The sequence below is a fragment of the Lactuca saligna genome, chromosome 3, assembly GCF_052625555.1.
Source record: "Lactuca saligna cultivar CGN05327 chromosome 3, ASM5262555v1, whole genome shotgun sequence".
Lineage (NCBI taxonomy): Eukaryota > Viridiplantae > Streptophyta > Magnoliopsida > Asterales > Asteraceae > Lactuca > Lactuca saligna.
Window position 1 is genome coordinate 30,406,576 of NC_136419.1, and position 9,730 is coordinate 30,416,305.

At 31.6% G+C, this 9,730-nt stretch overlaps 1 long non-coding RNA gene across 12 annotated transcripts; it reads left to right on the forward strand.

Annotated features, from left to right (window-relative positions):
• Nucleotides 1–6,861: 6,861 nt before the first annotated feature.
• On the forward strand, nucleotides 6,862–9,250 carry LOC145034959 (uncharacterized). Of its 12 annotated transcripts, XR_013678272.1 has the most exons (8): nucleotides 6,904–7,220; nucleotides 7,291–7,354; nucleotides 7,563–7,645; nucleotides 8,068–8,263; nucleotides 8,349–8,475; nucleotides 8,603–8,724; nucleotides 8,810–8,924; nucleotides 8,997–9,250. It is a non-coding gene; the product is annotated as an uncharacterized LOC145034959 (long non-coding RNA). The 12 variants fall into 12 exon arrangements; XR_013678268.1 differs by having other exon boundaries at nucleotides 6,862–6,930; nucleotides 7,003–7,220; nucleotides 8,349–8,924; XR_013678271.1 differs by adding an exon at nucleotides 6,868–6,897 and having other exon boundaries at nucleotides 7,003–7,220; nucleotides 8,349–8,924.
• The last annotated feature ends 480 nt before the right edge of the window (nucleotides 9,251–9,730 follow it).

The window sequence follows — 9,730 nt, forward strand, 5'->3', positions numbered from 1 at the left end:
GTGTTGTCACACTCTTGGTCTCATGCCACCACATTAGTTGCCACTCGGCCTTGGCTTCGAATCTTCCTTGCACCCTGCACCCACTCCATGACCACTCATGATAAACTCTGTATTCATAAACTTGTAATGGCATGCATTGTATTTGTATCTTTATTACATAGTTTGATTAACCACCCCGATTGTATATATTAGGCTAGTCCGATGATAGCCATTTATCAGTTGTAATCCCATTTGATCTTGTGTATTTAATATAGGTAAAGGGATTGTGTCTAGTTTTCATGGGAAAATAACCTAGTGCAACACTAATTTTTCTTACTGTGGCCGTTCTTCAAATTTTCACCAAGCAAGTACTAGAAAAAAAATATATTTTTTTCATCAAATAATAGCAACATTCTTTTCATTCAATAATAGTAACATGTTTATCTTCTTTTACAAATAAAAACAACATATTATATATGTTTGAAGCTATAAAATAACATAGAACAATCAATTGTTTATTCGTCGATAAAATCGTCCAACAGACGGATATGACACTAGTTTTCCTTAGTCTAGCTTCTGGCTAACTTAATAAAATTAGTGTTGTTCTAAAAAAAATTACCCGTTGGTGTAAGTATATGTCGAGAAAGGTAAATATCTATTTGTGGCGTGTCATGTACTTATGTTGGATTGGTTGCCTACAAGGTTGAAGATCATCGGTAAAAACATTGACGTTCCTTATGGCATTGTATTCGATTTGTGTCTAATTCAGAATCCATTCTTCAAACACTTCTTGAGTGCAAGTTGGTTGCTCAAGTGAGACTTTGTGTGTCCAAGTGGTGAAATGTGCAATTGTATGGTGGATTCAATGTCATTGAGGTTGTCCATCATATTGACATGTCGATTCGCTCTCATGAAGATGTGGTGGATGGTATGGAATTATCGTAACGATGTCGTTTTTGGAGCAAAGAACAGGAGAAAGGATTCCATTTTTGATAGCATTGTTACTAATTCATACAATTTGTTTGTTTTCCCGTTTCCTAGACATAAAGTTAAATGCAAGGATCGATTGGCAAATCTGATTTTTTATGATTACCTTGTAATGTTTTCATAAGTTCTCAGAGGTCCTTCTATATAATATGGACATTCTTATAAAAATAATAATAATAATAATAAAAAGATTATTCAGTCATGAAAACGGTGATGGTGCATAGATTGTTTTGTTTAGACAAAATGTTTCTTAATAGTAAAAATATATAGGGGTCAACATTAAAATACAATATAAAAATAATAGAATTTATTGGCATAATTTCCTTTTTCATTTTTACATGGAAATACCATTACATAGGAAGTGTTCACTGGATTGTGTTGTTTCTTTTTGGATCCGATGAAATCTTCCTTGGGATATGTAATGATCAAGTATCCTTGCATTACTATATCATTATTCCACTACATTTACAAATCACAATCCACTTCAACTAAGAAACCTTAATTATAAAAGTTTAAAGAGGTATCCATTTGATATGAATGATAAAAGTTGAGAATTAGTTGTCGACTTGTCGCAAAAAATGAAATATCTCGATCTTTGGAAAACATAAGATATGTTTCAAATACATTTTCAATTTTTGATTTGTAATAGGACCAAATAAATAAAATTGAACCTGATTTATGCAATCCTAATTTAATAATGTTTATTTTATATTTATTCTATTATTAATATCTTATTAGTTGTTTAATAATATCATTCGGTTTATATATATATATATAGAGAGAGAGAGAGAGAGAGAGAGAAAGAGAAAGAGAGAGAGTAAGTTCAATTAAGAAAATAAAAAAAAACGTTAATAATAGGGGAAATCTAAGTCAATCAATTATTTTTGTTACAAAACCATCCATCCTACCGATGGAAAGATGAAAAGAATACATATGAGTTTTGAAACAAAATATGTTACCTTAAACTACGTTAATCATTACATTAATGTACAAAAAAAAAAAAAAAAAAAAAAAAAAAAAAAAAAGCATAGGTTTTTTTATTTTTATTTTTAAGGAGCTATTTTTGTTGAAAAATGATTTTCAATATATCAAATTTTATAATTTTTTATTCTTTATAAATAGACATCCTTAGTGATATAGTTTTAGGATAAAATAAAAATTTTATTTTTTTATAATTTAAGTTCTCATTATTCATAAGTGAATAACGGCACATCAGATTTTTATGACAGTGCATTCATTATTCATTTATCAATAAAAAACTATGTTTAATTTTTTTACAGTTTAAGTATCATTCATATATGAATATAAGATATAATAAACTTTTTAGAGTTTACTTCTAGCTATCATCAAATGTTATATTCATATATGAATAAAACTTGTATTAGCTTTACTTAAAAGTTATATTCATATATCAATAACATGTTTATCAAAATTTTGTTATAGTTTATTTGTTATTCATATATGAAAACTTTATTAAGTGTTATATTCGTACATGAATGATACTTAATTGTAAACAAAATAAGCATACATTTTATTCATAAGTGAATAATAAATATACTGTAATAAAAATCTGATATATTTTTATTCACTTATGACTAACGAGAACTGAAACTATAAAAAAAAATTATGTTATCTTAAAACTATATCAATATGGATATGTCTATTTATAGAGAATAAAAAATTATGAATTTTGATATATTTAAAATAATTTTTTGATAAAAATAGTTTCTTAAATTTTTTTAAAAAATCTATGTTTTTATATAGATTAAAGTAATGATTAGCATAATTTAATAAAAACATATTTGGTTTGAACACACATGTGTATCATTTACCCATTTTTGCGGGTACACTCAAGTGTTTTATGGCAAAATAAATATGTGACTGAAATTGATTCTCCGATTCTCAACCTTTTTTATTTTCTCAAGTGAACCCTCATATATATATATATATATATATATATATATATATATATATATATATATATATATATATATATATATATATATATATAATTTTAACAAAAACTAATAAGTTGCCTTTTAAATTATCATAACTTATACGATTAAACTACTAAGAATTCATATATAATAAAAAGTGAAGATACAAGGTTCTCTACTTATAACTAACTACTATATAAATTTAAAAATTGACAGTCACATATATCGTGGTATTCACCATTTTATCACAAACACTTAGAATGCCTAAAATATTTATTGGTATTCTAGATGAGTGTTGTGACCGTATTGACATTCTAAACGAGTGACATCGGAATCGATAGTTAGGGCTATTTGATGGTTTATTCTAAAATCCCATAATGAGAGTATTTTTTGTGGTCATAATCTTAGACACAATATGTTGTTCGATAGTTTGGCTGATTGTTTATACAATCGGTTTGTGTATAGGAGTTAGTGTAAAATTAACCCACTTAGTAGAAGCTTTGCCTCTTAGAGAAGACGGAATAATTCTCTTGCAACTCACTCAATCTCACTGCCACATGATTTTCTTTCTTATCTCTTTTCCAACCCCTTCAACCCACAACATATGAAAATCTTATATTTCCCAACTCATTCAATCTGTTTGTCACATCACTATTTTTTTATTTAATTAAATTGGAAAATATGAAATAAAATAAAACATAACATATTTTTTTGAAGAATCGATTTTATGAAATTCCAAAAAAATAATAAAAATAATAAAAATAAGAAAGAAAAAAACGTGGGGAATAAGTTTTTTTTGTAAAGCTCCAAAATATTAGGTAGAATTAAACATATATTCTAAATTATACAAAAAAACAAAAAGTAAACAAACAAATAAGTAAAACATATTCACATTGCATGCCAAAATAAAAATAGGAGAATCTTTTTCCTTTAGAGTTAATAACATAGAAAGGTAATAAACTTTTGTTTTTGTCCATATTTAGGTAATCATGTTTTTTCATTCACATTTGACCATTGAACTTGTTTGACCTGTTCAAAATAGACTAATATGACCGGTAATTACGGTAATATTACCCTATTATGAACAGGTCAAACAAGTTTATCGGTCAAATGTGTACGAAAAAAACATGGTTACCTAAATACGGACAAAAACCAAAGTTTTTTTACCCGTTTTGGTAATACTGGACAAGAACCGTCTTAGGGACTGTGTGCCCTAGGATCAGGCTCCAACAATCAAGGAACAATTAGGTTAGGATTCGTCTAACCCAGTTTAGTCACGGCTAGTCATGGCTAAATTGTGTTGCTCGGTCTTTAAAACATATACAACCTAACCCCTTAAGCGTATACAATCTAACCCCTAACTAGTTGGGTCTAAACTGGGTTGGCCCAAGACTTAACCATCTCCTCATACACAAGACTGGACAACCTAATTTCATTTCACATCAATGGATCTTATGACTACTTGCACTTAACTTAAAGAACCTAATATTACCAAAATAAGTAAGGAACTTTGGTTTTTGTCCATATTCAGGTAACCATGTTTTTTCGTACATATTTGATCAGTAAACTTGTTTGACCTGTTCATAATAGGGTAATGTTACCGCTAATTACCGGTCATATTACCCTATTTTGAACAAGTCAAACAAGTTCAATGATCAAATGTGAACGAAAAAAACATGGTTACCTAAATGTGGACAAAGACCAAAGTCCGTTACCTTTCTAGGTCATTAACCTTTTCCTTTATGGTCAAAGAGGGAGAACATTAAATCAAATAATTAAATAACGGGTTTACAAACCCGTTGGAATAAAAAAAATGGGAGAACCCACTCAATGTATTGTTCAAGGTATGGTTTCCCAGCGGTACCCCCAGTGCCGCTCCATCCCATTACCGACACCACATATGATTCCGTCTTCCATTAGATTGGAGGTCCTGAGTTCTAATTTGGATGTTTACGATTTCTACTAACTTGATGATACTAATTTATAACCACTAACTAGTTGTTCGAAAAAAATGGTTTGTCTTAGTCAGTTGTCGTAGCTTTCTAACCTTATTTTGGTTATTCCTTTGTAATTTTCCCTTGTTAGCATCTTACTACCTTTTTTTATAATTCAACTATTCGTAAAAAGAAAAAGAAAAATGTTTTGCTTAAAATGATAGTCTTTATAATGATACTTAGGTGTCGTTTGGTTCGCAAAATGTTTTTAAATGAATTGGAATTGGAAAAAAGAATCTGTCAGGAATTTAAATCAAATTCCATATATTATTTGGTTGGCGGGAAATGAAATTTGAATTAATCTACAATTTGTTTGGTTGGCAGAAATTGGAATTATAATCCATGTAAAATGATAGAATTATCCCTTTTTTGTCTATTTTGTTTAATTATGCTTTATTTTCTATCTTACATGTAAAGATATATCATATAAACTATAAAAATAGTAATTTTCATTTTATTAATTGAGCATTCATGTCGGTGGCGGTGGTAGGTGGTAGGCGGTGGAGGTAGTGGGTGGTAGTAATGGTGATGGTGGTGGTGGTAAGTGGCGATGACAGTAGTGGTAGGTAGGTAATGGTGGCGGTGGTGATAACAATGATAGATGGTGGTGATAATGGTGGGTGGTGGTAGTCAGAGGTGGAGCTTTATTAAGGCGAGGGGGTTGTGCCCCCTCCCCTGAATTTTTTTGTTACAAATAGCCCCCTACACTTTCGTTTTATACATATTAGACCAAAAAATATAAATTTTGGCTGTACCCCCCCCCCCTCCAAATCATATGTTGAAGCTTCGCCACTAGTAGTAATGGCAGGTGGGTGGTGGTGGTGGTGGCAGTAGCAATAACGAGGGTAGGTGGTAGTGGTGGTCGGTAGTGGTGATGGTAGTGGGTGGTGATGGTGATGGCGGCGATGATGGTAATGGTGGGTGACGATGGAGATGGCGGTGGTGGTAGGTGGTGGTGGCGGTGGCGATGACGGTAGGTTATGGTGATGGTGGCGGTGGTAGGTGGTGGTGGCATTAATGACGGGTGGTGGTGGCGATGGAGGTGGGGGTGGGGTGGGTAATGGTGGTATTGGTTATGTTGTGAATTAAAACAATGATAAAAATGTAAAATGTCACTTCCTTCATAGTAGTGAATTAATTTTATCGTCTTATTGAAGGAAAGTGTTTTCACCTATTTCATGGAAACTTTTTTCATGTAGAATTCCAGATTCATTTAGAATGTAGTGGAATTAGATTCCTTATCCCTTCGAATTCTATTACATTCCAACAAACTAAACACACGCTTATAGTTGATACATTGTATTCTATAACTCCTTACTGTTGTTGAGATATTTATCCAAATTGTCCCTGCCAAAAGAATCACTTTTATAGGAATGGCCCTATGTTTAAAAAAATTACATAAATAGTCCTTTATTAATTAACATATTTATAGAAATGGCTTTTATGTTTCAGAAATTACAGATATGGTCACTCTCCCTATTATCAAATATACATAAATGGTCCATGTACGAAAACTATAGAAATTTTTCCTGCTTTTCACAAAATTACAGAAAGAGAACAATAGAAAACAAAATTACAAAAAGAGAACACTAGAAAATTGTATGAAAATATAAAATTAATAAATCTATCGCAGTGCGCGGGCTACACCACTAGTTATTAATAAAAGTTTGTTGATTTTCCGGTAACTCAACCTAGTCCAATCAATCTCGAGTCCCGACCAATACATGTTAGCATCGTTCACAATAGATTTAGATTAAAATTCACAAAGTTTTGAGTTTTGAGATATGTGATTGGTTTGTTTGGATTGGATTTTATCTTTTTGTTTTGAATAAATTACACGAATAGTCCTTTAGTATTATAGTTTTTTTCTAAAATGGTCCTTACAAAACTTTTTTCTCTAAAATGTTCCCTATGGAGAAAACTTTGCACACAAATGGTCCTTACCGAGATGTCCGTTAGATAAATGAAAGAGGACTGCATATGGTATGGGATTGAAAAGGGTAGGTCGCAAGTTTTCTTTGACATCTTCTCCGGTATTCCCTCTTCCTCCACCTAATATTTCTCTTAACTTCTTTTTCTTTAATGTTGTCTCCCATTTCTGTCAGTCGACATCAAGTCCTTCAACCAACCACCGCATTCTACCACTCATGTCCTATGTAACGCCTTCAACTACCCACCTTTTGCTTCGAACCACCACCATCTATCCATCTTCACATTTTCATCGTTGCAATCGGCGTTGGAAATTTCTAGGGTTTCGAAATAGAGTTAAATTTGGGGTTTCTTTGTTCCTGTTTTGAAGATAGGAATAAACTGAAAACGAAGGGTTAGTGTATCTTCAAAACTTGTCAACTTTCTTTTCCTTCTCCTTATTGTGATTTCGACGTGTTTTTTAGAGGATAACAATGGGGAACTGAAACAATTTCTGATGAGCATCAAGAATCTTCTCACCATACGCATGTAAGATATTGGTGACAGTTTTCTCATCAATAATTATGTAGATATTTATATGAATCTTTGAAAGATACATTGAATCAAAAAGTTCTATCATGGCAACTCCAGATGTTTTTTGCTGGGAGAAGACAACATTTTCTCACCCGTTTTTTCTATTTGATCATACAAAAGGCACTAATATCTGCCCTAATTTTTATTTTCTCTGTTACTACAGATCTTTCATTCCCGTACATGGTTGTTGATTGAAGAAGAAAGTTGAAGAAAGTAAAGAATAAAGAAAAGGAAAATGGAAGAATGGTAATTTGGTGTTTCTTTCTACTTTTAGGTTACACACCTAAATTGTTTGATATAATGTTTAAGTGAAGGTTCTCCATTAATATTTAATAGGTTGGACTTAGGAGATATGTTACGGTGTGATATGATTTTGATAGACTATGTGATACCATCTTTATTCCTTAACTGCTAATCAATGACCACCTCCATATCCGCTAAATCTCACCACCCACCACCGCCACCACTCTTCTAAGCATCTGTTCTTATATCTTTCAACTGTGCAAATCTGAAATGGCACCCTAGAATTAAAGCTCTGCAGCGATTGATGAAAGTTACTGCAATCAATAGAAATCATCTCCTACTTTAAATCTGAGACAAACTAGGTGTGTACTCTTTCTTTATAACAAAGCAGGCACAAGTGACAGTTTTTTTTTTTTATATTTAAGGTTATCGATCTTCTAGAATAATAACTGGAGTATATTATGGAGAGGGCAGTGATCGCAAAATGGCATGAACGAATTCAAATCGGAATCATGGATTGAAATATGAATCCAACCTATCCCTTTGGCGCCCGATCTATGCTACTACGAACAATATTAAAATTACTTCAGCAACAATGTTCTTCATCAATGGTTTTTATGTGTAAATCCCTTGATTTCTTTCATTCTATATCGTTGATAAACCATAAATTTAAAAGGTACATACTAAAATCTCCTCATATTTGCAGGGGAACACCTTACAATTAACGATAATCATCAATTCATCATCATCTTTGTCAACTTTCAGATGGAGCTCCCTTCAAACTAAAGCTGTTGTAACAACAATTACCCACCATTATGAGCACATAAACGGAGGTCCGCGTCATCATAAATTCTATATTTTCAAATTTAGTCTTCAAATGAATACAGCGTGAACACTAGTCACTAAACATGAAACAAACACATTTTCTTAAACATTGTTATTCTTATTTGGTATGAGCAGATAGTCGACATGTAGACACCATACCCTTTTTCAATAGAAAATATGCTAATTCCCAACAAATCAACTTCTAATGGGTGTATTATTGGTTTTGACCCCTCCCCAATCACGTTTTTTGTTTTCAGGTAACAAAAAGTTCTTCATTTTTTCCATCTCTTCAACCACCAATCCATTTTTTCTAATGTCCTTAAATGATTTTGCATAGAAAAGAACTCCTTTTAACTTATTTGCCAAAGATTATCTCACATTGGCCCCTCCCCAATCATCTTCAAAAAAGAAGTTGACACCTTTATCTACCAGAGAACCAACTTTACCACATCATCAAGTGAGTTCTTTTTGAAAAGTATCTTTCATTTTGTGTGACTTTTTGGTTGATTATATGGTTTGACTTTTTTAGGGTCAAATGAAAGATCCATCTGAAAGTGGCTGGTCAACCCGATAACCCTTGTATATTTTCTTTCTAGCAACAAAGACTATTGGAAACAAAGACTTTTGAACGTAATTAATTTTGTAGGAACTAATATTTGTTCTTGAAAAACACAATTGCGTTTTAAAATATAAATTATTTTTGATAAAAAGCTATGTATGTGGCCCTGTTAAATTGGTTTGTGTTTCGTTCTTATTTAAATGTCATTTAAAAGTTTATGGCAATTTGGGTTCATGATAAACTAACAATTATAGACTTACTTTTTATCATTCATGTTCTAATATTATACATGTTGATTAAACAATTTCATAACACATACCACAAGTACGCAGTTTTAAAAAATGTGCTCTTAGGTAATGTTTTAAAAACAAGTTTTTTAGTTAAACCGATTTGATGACCGATTTCCGGTTCGACCGTCAATTCAACCAGTTCAACTGTTGGTCCACTTCTAATAACTTGATTGATCGAAGTATTTAATTTTCCTTGGAAATTGACTCTTTCTAATAGGCTAAAGTGAAATCTAACAACCCAATTCCAATAAACCGATGCAAATAGTTATTTACCGGTTCTATCGCACCTGTTCAACCCGGTTAAAAAAACATTATGTTTGATGTGGTCTATAAATTTGCATAAAACTGGTGGTTGAACCATTTTTTCTCTGGTTCGAATCGGTTGTTAAAACATTGCTCCTAACAGTCTAACAC